We start from the raw sequence: 16,069 nt of genomic DNA on the forward strand, positions 1-16,069 counted from the left end.
GTCATCCACCTCCTCCCCTTAGGATTGTACAAACCTCTGTCATGCCCAAAGCAAGAAGCATGATATTCACTATTTTATTCTCTACTCTTTTCTCAAAATTAGCAAAGTCCAAATTGTTTTTTACCCACCAGTGTACCACCTGGACTACTTATCATAGTGCCGAGGTCTCATTTCTTAGAGATCAACTCACAACCTGTCACAACTCTGCTACCATCTCTCAACCAGTCCTTTCAGCCACATGAGCATCTTCACTCTCGGCGTGGGATCCTGGCTGCTCATTTTCTTCTAAAGCCTTTGGGGGGGAGAGGGGGGTGTCTTCCTTTTAGGGGAGGCAGAACTGACCTGTACAAAGCACTGCTGACTCTTCCACTCTTCCTAAGAATTTTACATTCATGCTAGTGCCCACCATTTCTGCTCTTCATTATTTTCCTCGTTTACTCCATTGCTAATCAAGCCATCACACTGCTTGGAGGGCTCAGCCACACAAGCAGCAGCATGACGGGGTCTAACTCTGCTGGGGCTCTGACCTCTAAGCCGCCCACTACTGATGAAGACGCACCACTAGCAACAGCCACTCAAAAAATTTGTGTCGAGCAAGGCATGACGGATGAGGGTGGCTCAGGTAGTGTGTGGTGCCTGCAACAGACGGCTGGTGAAGGCTGGACCACAATGTGAAATACGGTATTAACAGATACAGTACATATGGCTAAAAATATCAGTGCAAAGACTACAGCACCAGAAGATCCTTTCCAACTCAAAGGATCACCAATGCCAATGCAAAAGCTTGGCTATACCTATTTATCATCATGGCTCTCAGTGATTACTCTTGGTTGCAACTTTCCGCCACTGCTAATTTCTTGTGCAGTATGAAGAGCCTGGGGGGTGGCAGGTGGCTTCTGCACTGAAACAAGTTAAACCAACTTCTACTTCAGTTCAGTGCCAAGTTTGTCAGGAATGAGGTAGATCAGAAAAAACAGCCCGGGAAAAACATATACTCGGGGTTTCTGTAAGCAAGCGTTAGTACAGAGAAGAATTTTTTTTTCCTTTGAAAACAAAAAAAAAGGACTTGTGAATTTTCATCTTCCCTCCTCCAAAATCACCTTGAGTTTTCACTTAGGTCACCTACAGAACCGGACACAGTGCTCCAGGTAAGGCCTGACCAGGGCAGAGTGGAGGGGGAGGATCACCTCCCTTGACCTGCTGGCCACGCTCCTTTTAATGCCCGCCAGGATCCCGTTGGCCTTCTTGGCCACCAGGGCACGCTGCTGGCTCATGGCCAACCTGTCGTCCACCAGGACCCCCAGGTCCTTCTCGCAGAGCTCCACTCCAGCAGGTCATCCCCCAGCCTGTACTGATACGTGCGGTTGTTCCTTCCCAGGGGCAGGACTCCACACTTGCTTTTGTTAAACCTCATTTGGTTTCTTCCTGCCCAGGTCTCGCTGAATGGCAGCACAGCCTTCTGGCGTGCTGGCCACTCCTCCCAGCTTTGTACCATTGGCGTACTTGCTGAGAGTGGACACTATTCCCTCGTCAAGGTCGTCAATGAAGATGTTGAACAAGACCGGACCCAGCACCGACCCCCGGGGAGCACCGCTAGTCACAGGTCTCCAGCCGGACTCTGCGCCGCCGATCACCACCCTCTGAGCTCAGCCAGTTCTCAGCCCACCTTACTGTCCACTCGTCTATCCCACACTTTCTCAGCTTTGCTAGCAGGATGTCGTGGGAGACAGTATCAAAAGCCTTGCTAAAGTCAAGGTAGATGACACCCACTGCTCTCCCCCCAGCTGGTGATGCCATCACAGAAGGCTACGAGGTTGGTCAAACACAATTTCCCCTTGGGGAATCCATGCTGACTACTCCTCATAACCTTCTTTTCTTCCAATTGCTTGGAGATGGCATCCAGAACAAGCTGTTCCAACACCTTTCCAGGGACAGAGGAGAGACTGACTGGCCTGTAGTTTCCTGGATCTTCCTCCTTGCCCTTTTAAAGACCGGAGTGACATTGGCTATCCTCCAGTCTTCAGGCACCTCTCCTGTTTTCTAACACCTGTCAAAGATGATAGAGAGCGGTTTGGCAATCACATCTGCCAGCTCCTTCATCACACGTGGATGCATCCCATCAGGGCTCATGGATTTGTGTGCACCGATCCCACTCAGATGCTCCCGAACCGTTTGGACTGCGCGTGCCAGTTCTTTGTTACAGAGAAGTGATGGTGGCTCTGCAGCTGAAATGATAACATGGCCCCTGTACTAATACCAATTTTTGAAACAAGATAAAAACAACACATATAATTACTCTAGCCTGACATTCAGGGTGAATTATAGGGTCATTTGACCAAAGAAGTTTTGAGACATGGGCCTCTTTCACCTTCCCAAGGCTTATTTTAAAAATAACAACTTTCCTATACAGCTTCTTTTGCATCAGGATAGGGATACCTCAAAATGATACCTGCACTGCTGCGATTTAGTGACCCAAGGGACAAGGGTGAAAGAGTTCCCAAGGTTTAGTCTGGCACAGGGTGAAAGGCTGGGGGTCCCAGCAGGGCTGGCTGCACGCTGCATGGTCTAAGCGAGTGCCCCGCTTCTCCCCACCAGCTGCCATCAGCACTTCTGCACACGCTGCTCTTGGAATGGGGCAAAACTCGGGGAGTGAATGGCTGCTCAACAGAACATACCAAGCTGGGCTGCTAAAATTCCTTTCATGTGCCCTTCAAAACACGGCCACCGCTTTTGGCACCTATCTTCCTCTACAGGAAGTGTTCCCCACAGACCAGGGACATAATAATCCTGCAAAATGAGAACATTTTGGTATGACTTCTTTGAAATGTTCTGAAATCACGCTGAAAGACAGCAAAATCACTGAAATTTGATGCAAAGCCTCTTTTTTTTTTTTTTTTTGGTCAAGTAATGACATCTTCCAAAAGTAATTTAATTATTTTGTTCAAAACTGTTTTGTTCCCTCCAGGTCTTCCTGAGTGAGGAAACAGCTTTTAATTTGGAATCCACCCAATTCCTTGTTTCCAAAGTAAATAGCAAATCCAAGCACAAGTCTTCACACAGGGGCTAAAACGAATTCCACTAGGACAGAATGGATGTTCTCCTCACTCGCTGGAAGACGTCAGGACACCCATTTTCTGCCCTGGGTAGTGACAGAAGCTCTGGGACTTGCTGCTTTCCCTTCTGCTTGCAATGGGAGCTGGGGGCAGAGCCCCTCTAGAAACTCCTGCTTGGAGAGAGGAGCAGAAACTGTGAAAAGCATAGAGAGCATCCTATGGCAGAACTGCTTTATTTAACATAACATCCTTTATCCCAGGAGGGCTATTACCTTGACAGTGCCCACCACTGAAGCAGGAGTGCTTTGCAGCTTACCACGTGGTGAGTTCCTCCACCTCTAGCACCAACCGGAGGACTGATAATAGGGGTTCATGGGAAACATATGGACTTTCAATTGCCTCTCTGCTGCACACAGGCATGGATGTTTGCCTCTCTGGAGTATGGCTATGAGGCAGCAGCAGGTTTGCTAGGAACAGGGGCTGCAGCTCTCTTAAGAGCAGGAAGACCTAAGAAGTGCCCAGTGTCCTCATTTCCTACGCAGCAAGCGCAGGGGAGGGAGCACCGCAGTGAGGAAAGGTTTCCTTGCTGGGGAAGAGAGGAAGCTTGCAATTTACCTCTTGCTCTCCCACTGCCTTTCCGTGCCCCTCCAGCCCATCGCCTTCCTGGCTGATTTCAGCCTCACGCAGTCCTGTGACCTCCCCCTCCATATCAGGGCCCAGATGGAAGGAGGCCTTGGACAGGGAGCTCCTGGCCCTCCACCGAGCAGGACCTGAAGCTCCCTGGGGCCCTGCTTTACCCTGCAGGAGGGTCACGGGTGTGGGACGCATCTCCACTTCAGCATCACCTGCTGCTCAAGGCAATGCTGGCCCCAGGTTTCCAGCTCTCCTCCCCAGAGCACTGCGCGGCCCACAGCAGCATAAAGGCATCCTGTGGCTCAGCTTGAAAGAAAAGCCTTCGGACTAGTGTGCAGGACAGGCCACAGAGGGGATGCCTGTTTGCATGCCCCATGTCCCACTGCCTCTCTCTAACCTCCTTTATAACTAATTCAGTTTGAGCTCCACATAGGTGCCTCTGCATGAAAACTGCCCTGGACTTTAGAATCCATCGTAGCATTGCACAGACCTCTTCTGCAAACAGCTCAGTATGAGCAGGTCTCTCTTATAATAGAAGTTTCCAAAATGGCACCTTAAATCCATGCTAATGGTTCTGAGGAGTGGCCATCCTCAGCTCTCTTTGCCTGCCTTTTTTTTCTCCTGGCAGCCTTCTTCCACTCGAGCAAGGCTTTTTTAACAGCTGATGGAAAGCAGCAGCCCTGGCTCTGTCAGTTAGGGTCTGATGAGTCTTAAATCCCCAGCCTTATCTCCCAGCTGCCTCTCGTCCCCCTCCAGCCCTCTCCCACTGCCCCTCCCCCCCCCCTCCGTTCATTAGCACCGCCATCCTAATTACCTGACCCATGCCCACAGACTACAGGGCTGCCCTGCACTGGAGCTCGTGGTGCCACACCAGTGGTGTGCCAGCAATTTGCTCTCATTGAGGATATGGAAAAACAGGTCCTGGGCCATTCCAGGAAGGCCATGCCACATCAAGGGAGGTGTTTTCCCCTGCCAGGCACGGGGGATGCTGTTGCTGGGGAATTGAGGCCAGTTTAGGGTCACACAGCTCAAGGGCAATACAGAGAGTCCAGCAGAGGGTCACCAAGACAGCCAGCCCTGATGCACGGAGCATATGAGAAGAGCATATGCTCTTCTCAAGGAGCATATGAGGGAGCTGGGATGGGTTAACTGGGTTAAGAGGGGGAGATATAACTGCAGCTGCAACTACTCAGGGGCAGAGGCAAAGAAGACAAAGCCAAACCCTTCTCAGGGACCAGGTAATGACCATGGACAAGGACGACAAGTTCAGACTGAATATTAGGAAAAGTTCCTTCTCCAGAAGGTGATGCAGCCCTGGGGCAGGTCACAGAGATCTCCCTGGGGGAGACTCAGTTAAATGCTGTGGCTGCCTCGATCTAATGTTGGTGGCACCCCAGCTACAAGTGGGCGGTTGAACCACAGACCCTAGAGTCCCCTTCACCAGTACTTCCAGGTTGCTACTGCTCATGGTGTGTTTGGGGGTGCTTATGATCTTGTCCTTTGCAGAAGAATCTCATGTCCAACCAGCTCCGAGTTTACCCTTTTTTCCTTTCATGAACCATGCCTTCTTCTTATGTTACAAGATGAGGTGGGTTTTTTAACGACGTTGTCACTTTTTCCTGTATTCTTCCCCATTCTGTTCCTTGTGCCTTGAACCTTTTTTTAGTTCTGCATGTGAATGGTTCTCACTGGAGCAGCCCACCTCGGCGGCCACATCCCTCAAAGCACTGAGCCATGATCAAAGGTCTCCCAGTTCCCCTCAGAGGTGTATTAACTCTAAATGCACATTCCCGTGGCTGGGTCTGTACCTTGGGACCAAACTATACAAAAACACCTTGCCTCACCTGCAAAAGTTGCCCAGTCTCTGCTTGTTCCTGTCCCCGGGCCTTCACAGTGTTTGTCACCTTCGTGAAATGATGGCCTCTGGACAAACCGAAGGAGCAATGCTGCCTTTGGATCTACCTATGCTTCTGCCTGGACATCTTACTGCCATAGGGAAGAGGATTCAATTCAGCCTTGCAGAGCTGTGGTGCAGGAGGCAGGCAGCAACACCTACCTGCCTTGCGTTGGCTGCTGGCTCTGAAAAAGACAGGATCCTGGGCCTCTAGGTGCCAGCTCTCAACACCCATCCTTCCTGGGACAGCCTTCCTCCACGTACTGCAGAGGTCCTACCATTTCCTTCCTGATAAATATAATTAGCAGCCCACGCTGCTACCTCATACTTGAGATAAGCAATTAATCCCATTGCCAGGTGCTGTCACTGCCAATGACAGTGACAGCGCTTGGAGAGCAGAGGATAGAAATGCAAAAAGGAAAACAGGGTTAAATGAGATTAGCTGAAGAGGAACGTGGAGCCCAGCCGACCTCTGTGATGTGGATTAAAGAGTTGTCAATAAAGGAAGAATCCACAATGCAAATGTTCCAGTTTAACCCAGTCATTCTCCATAGGACAGAAACAGAAGCTGACAGCACAAGCCTGCAAAAGTATCTTCCCCCTGCTAACGGCTTTTAGATAACTCCCCATGCTGTTATACAGCATCCTGCACCTCAAGCAGATCAAGATGGACCACATCATCTCCCCATAGTACTGCTCTTTCTGCCTCCCAAGCAAAGGTGCCAACACTCCAAAACCCACATCCTCTGCAATCCTACTCCCCAGAATTTCCCCTGAGGACCTCATCTGCCTCCCAGCTTCAGCACGGGGCACCTTCAGACAACTCCCTTGAAGGTGTCTCCAGCAAGGACTTCCATGCTGCACCCTGCGTGTTTGCAGCTCGCCACCGGGCGCAGAGTTTGAGGTCACTCCTTATACTCACACATTCAGCCAAAAAAAAAAAAAAAAAAGTGGGACACACTGGCTCCGTGGGCACATGCAGAAGGCAGCACTGACTCACTGTGGGGGTGTGATGGGACCTTAGGACCAAGCTGTCACAGAGGCATGGAGAGGCCCAGCCAGGGTAGAGTGATTCCCTGTTTGGGAGGCTTTCCAAAGAAGCACACCGAAAGACCCTGCAAGGGACAAACAGTCCCCAACCTTCTAGCCAGGCTATCCTCAGGATACCCCAAAACAGGCTCCAAAGACCAAGAAAACTGGATGGCCAAGGAAGTCGGCTTTCTGGACGCCACTGACGCTGGTCATCACACTCTGACTCTGCAGCAGAACCTGGGCCAAAGCCAGGCACTTACAGTCCCCTGCTCTCCTGGAAGAGCATGTGCATCAGCCTGCTGCCCAGACCAACCTCAGCTGCGAACACCCTCGTCCAAAACCTAGCAGCTCTGTCCCGGGGCCCACACACTAGCAACAGGGCCAAGTCCTTGCCTCGGACGGGGTTCACGGCAGGTGCTTGCCAGCAAATCCCTCCTGTCGCTGGAGTCCTCTGCCTCTGCGGGGTTCACAAGGTCACCTCCCTGCTAGCACTGTGCAGAAGTTCAAGCATCTGGCTAGACCACCGCACCTGTGGGCACGCACACCTGCGAGCCGAGGCATATCCATCAGTCGTGAGGGGATTCAGCTGTCAGTGAGAAATGACTGGAATTTCTTACCTGATGGTGGTTCAGCCTCCCTGACCTGTCACGGGGGATCTTAAAGAGAAAAGGGAAAGCTTTCCATCCCTGCCTGAGCACAAAGAGACCGGGGTGTGCCCAGCATCCTCGGATTACAGATGGCAAGGACCGTAATCGAGCATGAATCCTGCTAGAGCTGTTTAGCAGACACCCGAGAGAAGCCTCCTCTATGCAGAGGACATGCTTGAGCCCTAAACCTTTCAGGATCTGCATGTTCTGCAAGGCACTGAATACCAAGGGCCAGCCCCAAAGACGACTCACAGCTCACTTGAGAGGCAAGCTTTCCTGTACGAAACTGAAATCAAGTGGAGGATCAGAGTCCACCTGCCTGACCACCTCAGAGCTAACCAAAAGTTAAAGCATATTGTTGAGGGCATTGTCCAAACGCCTCTTGGAAGTCCACCAGGACGGGAACGTTGGGCACTGCTGGTCTAGGAGTGCTCCCAGCCTTGGCATACCGGGTAATTCAGGATGTTGCCCACACCTGTGCAGTTTTAACCCCAAAACCTTGTCTCAGCAGCTTGGCACGCACCGAAGTAGCCAGAGCTTGAGGTGGAAAACAGCATTGCACCAGGAGTCGAGGGATTATTTGCGTGGATTGATGCCAGCCTGGGCCAGACGAGGTACTGAGCCACAAAGTTATTTCTGTGCAGATACGTGCTAGGAGATGTACAAAATGTCATGCTCTCCTTATTCATCCTCTTGTTTTCACGTGGTGCAGAGAATGCACTGACATGTATTGTAGCCTCTGACTGCAAAACTGCGGGGTTGTTTTGGTTTTACTTTAGATTCCTTATACTATGGCAATTTATTTTATTTTGATATTTAAAAAAAAATGTTTTTCAGGGCAGAAAGCATGCCCTTTTTCAATAAATGTAAACGCTGCAGTGCTACACACTGACAGAGTGGTTGTTTAAGCAGTAAGCCAGTTTTCTCCAAGTGGTCTCCAGAAGAATTTAAGACTTTCACATTTTGTTCCTTTGTTTGGTCTTGTTTAAATGTTTCCCAAAGCTTCTGCCGGGAGAGCTCTGCCTCGGGAGGGTGGTATGTTAACAGGAACAGCTCCCAGCCTTTTAACATAGGGAAGAAGCAAACTGAGCAAGCAAGTGGTGACATCAAAGTTGCACTGATGGAAAACCCCTAATCCTATAAACCCTTCCTGCTTTAATTGGTGTTAAAACAAAGATAATCTTATCTCAGCCCTATAAAAGAAGGGATAGGATGTACTCTCTAAAAGCCTCTCTAAAAGCTCTCATAAACTTGACAAACATTCCATGTTTAGAGCTCAAGAAGAATGACTTTAATCCTAAAGGAAACATGAAAGTAAAAAGGGAGCTTTTCCTGGACGAGAGCCCTTCAAGTGGACCGTCTGCCCACCCCGTTGGGGAGCAGCCTGAGCCCGGGAGAGCCCACACGGAGCCTGCCAGACTGCTCTGCCCCCCGCAGCCCTTTCCACGAGATGCATCCTCAGGTGGGTCTGTGGGGGTCCTGGCCAAGCTCCGCTGGTGCTGCCTGGTGCCAGTTCGGGGTCACTCCCCCAGCACCCGCAGCGCTGCTGCGGGCAGACGCCACATCCCCCATGACCAGGCCTGGGGGACCAAAGCGGCCAGGGAGGGCCCATCTGCGCACATCTCCAGATGTGAGCAGAGACAGGATCAGGCCCCCGACGTGTGCCTCCAGCTCCCGAGGCTCCAAGTGCACCTGTGGCTGCTCGATATCTGCGTTGTGAGCGGCCTGTCTCTACCCATCTCCGTGATTAAGGATATTGAAGGAGCAGGAAGGAAATCCGTTTCAGGGTCAGGGGTGCAAAGTCTGAGACTGCCCAGAACAAGGGCTTTTAGGGGCATCTCCACCTGACTCAATCCCTCACAGCCAGCGTTCAGAATTTTTGACAGCACCATTTCCAAATCGATCTGCCTTGGCTCTCCGCAGCAAGAGGGGCAGGGCAGGGCCCTGCCATCCCTGTGCTCTCCTCTCCACCTCCAGCTGGCACTCTGCAGGCCCTGCCTAGGTGCAGTTCCCAAAGGAGCCTTTCCAGGGCACAAGAAGCTTTTCCAGGTGGAGACAGGAGTGGCCAGGAAAACCTGGAATGGGCACATTTAATCATTATGTTTTAACGCCGCTCAGCACCCAGTTTAGACAAGCTTAAAAATACAGCCAGCTGGTGAAGTGCCAGCAGCCACTTTCCAGATGACAACATTGTTCTTTGTCAGCACTAGGTGCTGAGTGGAGCTGGCATAAGGGCTGATTAAAAATGGTTAGTTATGGTGGTTTAAATCACGGGGGATGTAGTTGCACAGTAACTTTGCAGCCTGCAGCGAGCAGAGAAGCTGAAGGCAGGCAGCACCACATGGGGAGGGAGGTCACACACCACCCAGGGCAGCTGCACACCATCCACCTCCACTTTCCGAAAACACCTTATAGTCTGCTTATTTATGAAGTATGAAACCTGAGGAGAACCAGCCTTCCTCTAAAACATGTTCCCAGGAGCTGGAACTGCCCCAGTACCCCTGTCCTCCTGCAGTTCAACCCAACACGGCCCAAGAAAATGAAGCCTGGGAGCATCCAGGGATGTTCTTGGTAGCGATTTCTCATTTACGAGACCAGAAAAACACAGGCTCACACCTCAGACGTGAACACAGAGGGTGTGCTCCTCCGGGGAAATCAGAAACACTGTCAAGTTTTAGAATAAGGAAACAGGACAGAGGACATGAGACTAGACTTAAGGTCCTAAAGCTCCTGTGTCCTTCAGCAATGTGGGTGGATTATCAGCAGCAACCCTGATAAAATGATGCAGCAGTGGATCCCCTCACTCTGGCACCTGTGAGATCCGCTTGGAGCACCGTGTCCAGCCTGGGACTCCCCAGTGCAAGGAAGACACTGGAATACTGGATCAATACCAAGGGAGGCCACTGGGACGGCTGGTGGCTGGAGCACGGGGTTGCTGACAGACCTGAGCCTGGACAAGAGAATGTAAAGAGGAGACCTTACTGCTGCCTACAGCAACCCAACGAGAGGGTGTGGACACAGAAGAAGGAGCCAGATCCTCAGAGGTAGGACAAGATGCAACGTGGCACATGGAAAATTCCAGCTGGAGACAAAGAATGTTTTTCACGACAAGGGAGGTCAGGTATTGGAAGGAGGTCCCAGAGTGGTGTGGGCATCTCCAGCCTCAGAGACAGTCAAAGCATCTCCCAAGGGACTGACACACCTCCTGTCACTGGAGCTGCCCATTGCCACCAACACTTCCATTTTTCAAGCCTCTGAATGCTCATCCCGTCCCCTGCTCAATGGACCACCGCTTCCTGGCTGTGGGGATACATGTACAGCGAGCGGGATTATGCAAACACGCTGGTGGCCTGGAGGCAAAGCCAGCCATTTGTAACAAGAGCACAAAGGTTAAACAGTCATTTGTAGAAATGCAGGGAACAAACTTGCATCTTCACTTTCCTTAAAGTCACAGACTTTGCTAAAACAATCACACTTGAAAATGACAGTCCCCTTTTCCACAGCAGAGTCCCTTGGAACCATCACCACACACACACCTCGGGGACCACGGTGCCAGCCTGGAATCCCAGAATCACAGATTTTAGGGATTGGAAGGGACCTTGAAAGATCATCTAGCCCAATCCCTAGGAACACCTAGATCAGGTCACACAGGAATGTGTCCAGGTGGGTTTTGAAAGTCTCCAAAGAAGGAGACTCCACAACCCCCCCCGGCAGCCTGTTCCATGTTCTGTCACCCTCACCATGAAAAAGTTTCGTCTCATATTTAAGCAGAACCTCCTGTGTTCCAGCTTGCACCCATTGCCCCTTGTCTTATCCTCAGATGTCACTGAGAAGAGCCTGGCTCCGTCCTCCTGACACTCACCCTTCACATATTTACAGACATTCATAAGGTCACCCTTCAGTCTCCTCAGCTGAAACCCCCTGCTCCAAAGTAGAGGAAATCCTACAGACAGCCTCTGAAAAGTCTGTCCCTACAGCAGCAATATCAGCTTTGAGCCAGGGTTTGGAGGAGGAAAGATGAGTGTTGGGAAAGCAAGGCTGATTGTGAGTCACGGCTCCTCCCCTAGAGAGGGCATGGCTGGAGCTCCGGTGTCTGTCACTGCATCCATCTGTGTTTATATGGACTGTCTGTAGGGCTGAAGCATTATTTAGGAGCAGTCAGCTCGCTATCTGAGCACCGCAGGTGAAATAAAGCACACCAAGTATTCTAATCAGGAAGATTCACGACGGGGAGAGACAATTTTTAAAGCGTGCAGCCTTGAGTGCTGGAATGTTTGGAAATAGCAGGATTAAAGCTATTCAAACACCCCCTCCTGGCCCTCCCCAGCCCCCAAGCCCTCTCGTGTGCGTGCGTCACCACGGCATCTGCAGCACACAATCACGTGCCGTTTCTTCCCCACGTGCAGAGGACAGACAGGGCATGGGAGGGAGCACGCTGGCTTCTGCAGAAACAGGCAGCCGCGTGCACGTGGGCTATCAGTGAGCACGAGAGAGGGAAGCAGGAAGAGAGAGAAGAGCAAGGCAAGCAAAACCTGTCTAGGAGAGCTCTTTCCCTGCATTTGATAGAAGTTTTGCAAAATACGGATGGCTGCGTGGTATGATCATCCTCTGCTGGCATTGCCACCAGGTTCTGGGTCCCCAGATCCCTAGGAAGCTCTGGGGCCTGACGGGCATAGCCGGACTGCTGTGTGTGCGCAGACACGTCTGAGGTCAACGTGTCTTGTGCCACCACACAATCCAGGAGACAGCACGAGCTTAATGTGAATCTGCTACAGCTTCACTTCGTCCACACGTAATGTTTCTTTCTAACTTTCAGCCTCCGTGTCTCCTCCAGCAGAAGGAAAACAACACAGCTGGCTCCTCTGCATTGGCCGTTGTCTGCCAGATGTTTAGGACAAACCACTGGGAAAATGTGGGCCCCAGTGGGTGAGACTCTCCACGTCTTTCCAAGCAAGAGCCCTGACTATCCTGTACACTGGACGGAGCAAGATGCTGTGAAAAAGCAGCACGGCCATGCCAAGATCCCCACGTGGCACAGCGCTGCCTGCAAGGAGAGTTAAAGCAGTTTGAGCAACCTCACCCCAGCATTACCCCGGAGTGCTTGGTTTCATGAAGGGCAAAGGAATCCCCTTGGCAGGGCTCTTACTTATCATTTTCTCCAAAATCTTTTTGATAAACCTCCCTGTTTTGCACAACTGTAATGAAAATATGTCCTGTAACTGAATAAATACCCAGGAGAAATTTCCACTGCTGGCATTGTCTCTACATTCAATGCGTCAATTTGTTAGGAGTTTTTGTGCAGTACTGAGGGGTGCAAGGGATTGACATCAGTCATTACAAGGAGAAGGTTGGACCCTAGGTTTCCTGGTTTCCCTTTCACTGATAACTTTCTCTGTAAGGATGCTCTGATGAGAGAAAAGCAGCACCAAAGAATTATCTGTCTATATCCATCAGGAGTAGTGTTGCATGGCAGGACCTGAGGCCAAGATCATAGACTGTTGATAATTTGTGGAGAAAACACAGATTAGGAAGAGGTAATTTTCAACAGCTTGTAATTCCCCTTATTTGGGAGGGTTTTTAACTGCATCCATCAAAATGCACCTTCCACACCTGAAAGCTTTTCTCCGCCAGATTTCGTACTCTTACTGCGAAGCGGAGAGACCTTGAAAAGAAATTGCAAGCAACGTGAGATGGAAAATTGTGAGGTTGCTCAAACACAAGCTCGGGAGCGTGCTGGATGGTTTCAGCTGCATGAAAGCTGAACTCAGTTCCTGCCTCCATGCATTTAAAAGTAACTGTCAATAAATCATGAGTCCTCCCCAGCTCTCTGTTTTGCTGTCAACAAAGCCACCAAGGCCTGAAAGGACAAACAACACACCAAGAATGATAACCAAGATTGCCTCAAGTATGTTGTTGCCCCCAGGAAAATGCAATTTCCTAATGCAAAGACAGATTTGTCAGCAAAAATTAATTCTGGCCAAGAAACGAGAGTGAAGGAGTAAAAATGTATTTTAAAAATATCATGAACTGGCAGCACTGGCTTTAAGTTAACACGTAGAAAATATAAGTGGTTGATAATGTAGCTAAGGTGGCAGTGAAAAAACAGGTCAAGATTAACAGCAACAAGCTGGAAATCAAGAAGGCAAAAATAATGAAGCCATAGTATAGATATGTCCTGCCCCCAAAGGACATTGAAATCGTGAATTGTGACACATAAAGAAAGTGATATATAATGAACATGAGTGTACAGAGAGAGAGAAGGATCATTTCATAATTGACACTTCCTTAAAACTTTCCATTCCCCCCTAAAGTAGGAAGAATATCGATGATCAGCTCCCTGTGCTAGGCAGGATTAGATAAACTGAACCCAAGAGCTTTAAGTACCCAAGAGCTTTAAGAGTCAACCAAGGAAAACTCTGTGATGTGAGTACTGATGTTTATTAAACCAGTCACAGAGAGAATGTTTCAGGGGACCAGGCAAACTAATAATATCGCGGCATATGATTTTCAAGGGTAAGAGATGCTTAGCTTCACGCCGACCTTGGTCAAGACAACACCACCACTGACAGGGGCAGTCAGTGGAGGAAACGATATTAAAGAAAGTCCCCTGAAATATTTTCTTTGTATTAAAGGGTTTCACTTACAGGAACTTGGTTTACCGATCAGTTTACAGAAGGGGATCAGAGACGCTCAGTGACCATCCTCCCGGCTGCATTCTGCAAAGGGCGGCCTTTAGTTCTGCAGCGCCACACTGAAGCAAACAGGCCAGAAAGCATGGGGCTGCTGCTGAGAATAGGCTGAGTGCGACATCCCGCCTGGAAGCTGCAGCAAATGATCAGCAAGGTCCTCCGAGGAAGGAGTTGGAAAGCACCCAGCACCTTGGGTCAGACTCAGATGGGATGTGAGAGCTGCACAGGACCACCTGGTAGTTCCTTGTGCCCCAGCAGGGTATAAAAATATAGATAGATACGGGCTTCTTAGCCAGTGGAGTGCCTGAGCCCAGGGCTCGTTTGGTTGCGAGGGGTCCTGAAAGTTCTTCTGCAAGACCTTCGCCGCGTTTTCCCCAATGTTAAGCCACTTTCGAAGCCCACAGCATGCTACGGCTGTGGCTGATGGGATTTCCATTGCCTGCAGAGGAAGGGGGGAAACAACCACGTCTGCCTAGGTGGGAAGCAGCTGGGTTATTCAGAGCAGGGGCTGTGGTAAAGAAAGGTTTTCTTCAAAGCTCAAGGCATCTGGAGCAATTCCAGGCAGGCCTGCGTGCAAGACAGATGGCAGAGCCCTGTTAATCCACACGGGCAAACCAAGCCCACGAGTGCACAGCTCTCTGGGATGCTGCCAAGCACGAACTCCTGCTTTAAAGGCCCTACTGCTCTTACAGGTTAACGTGGCCCCTGAGAAGGTCCCGTGGGGACATGTTAGCATTCGGTAAGATCCATGTCCTGCCTGATGAAGGAGGCCAACCTGAGATGGAAAGCAGAGCTGGGTCACTGCGCAGGGTGCAGTTCCCAGCCCACTCCCGGTGCAGCCCTCACTAATGTTGTGTGATGTTGCGTCCTTCATCCTAGCAGGGTGCGTGCTATGGCTTATAGACGGTGCCAAGGAATTGCTCTTACTGGGCCCACATGAGCAGAACTCGAGCTGTTGTGCTCCTCGAGGTGAGGCCTCTGCCCTCTCCCACTGTTCAGCTCCCTGGGCAATAATCTGCCTGGGGGCAGCTGGGGCTGCTGGTCCTTTCCATGGAAAACCATGGAAAACCATGGAAAAGGTGGCGGCATGGGCAAGGACCAGCAGCCCCCGTTGTGCAAATGGCAGTCCTGCCAGGTGTCTTACGGTTTCTCAGGAATTTGAATGATCCAGACTTTAATCCGGTGCAGGAAATGATTTACTTGCCCGTTTATAGACATCTCAGGGGGTTTATATTATCAGTGGTAAGGACTTACAAATTTCTGTACTTGGAAAGAAAACTTCATCTGTTATTTAACTCCCATATATGATACCACGTATTTAAGGAAAAACATTCCCACCGTGAAGGTGCTCAGACTCTGGAACTGCTTGCCAACATAATCTGCAGCTTTTGAGACAATGAAAACTCAACCAGACAAGGATCTGAGCATCTTGATGCAACTGGGTTTGCTCTGAGTAGAGGGTTTGACTAGTTCACTTTAAAGATTGCTTCCAAAACAAATTATTCTTGAATATCTCCCGTCTGGACGCCCACTTGGGCAAGCTGCTCTAGGGAACCTGCTTTGGCAGGGGGGTTGGACCCGATGATCTCTTGAGGTCCCTTCCAACCCCTACAGTTCTGTGATTCTGCGACAGACCCCTCTGAGCAATGAATGACACAACAGCAGGCACAGGCATTGTGGACAACACCGTGCCCCCCCGTGCACCAGAACAGGGCAGGGCTGGCAGCTCACCGCCCCATAAAACGAAGGTGATGCAGGCAAAGCAGCGGGATAAAAGAGCATGGGGGCAACTGCTGATGACTTCGGCTTACCCATAGCCCTGAAAACACAGGCTCTTGGAGGCAGCAGCATGCCTGGGGACCGGGAAGGATGGGGTTGTACGGTGGTGGTTACACATCCCTGGGAGAGCATCAGCAAGTGGTGCACAACCACCTTGCTTCTCCCCTCTGCTGGCCACCAGTGCCCTGCCAGTCTGCCCCACTACGGACAGTGCTGTGGTGCTGGAACCCACTCACAGGACTGCTATCTCTGGTCTAGAGCTGAAAATTAAATTAAAACTGCGACAGGGACAGTTAATTAAAGCAGATTAGTGTGAGACTAATTAGGGACGCTGACACTGCA

The 16,069-nt window shown here is 50.5% G+C and overlaps 1 protein-coding gene across 2 annotated transcripts in view; it reads right to left on the bottom strand.

Annotated features, from left to right (window-relative positions):
- The window catches only part of EPHB2 (EPH receptor B2), a 135,262-nt gene that overhangs the window by 51,376 nt on the left and 67,817 nt on the right, over window positions 1-16,069 (bottom strand). The window lies entirely within an intron of this gene.

The sequence above is a fragment of the Anser brachyrhynchus genome (genome assembly GCF_964034855.1).
Source record: "Anser brachyrhynchus genome assembly, chromosome: 21".
Classification (NCBI taxonomy): domain Eukaryota; kingdom Metazoa; phylum Chordata; class Aves; order Anseriformes; family Anatidae; genus Anser; species Anser brachyrhynchus.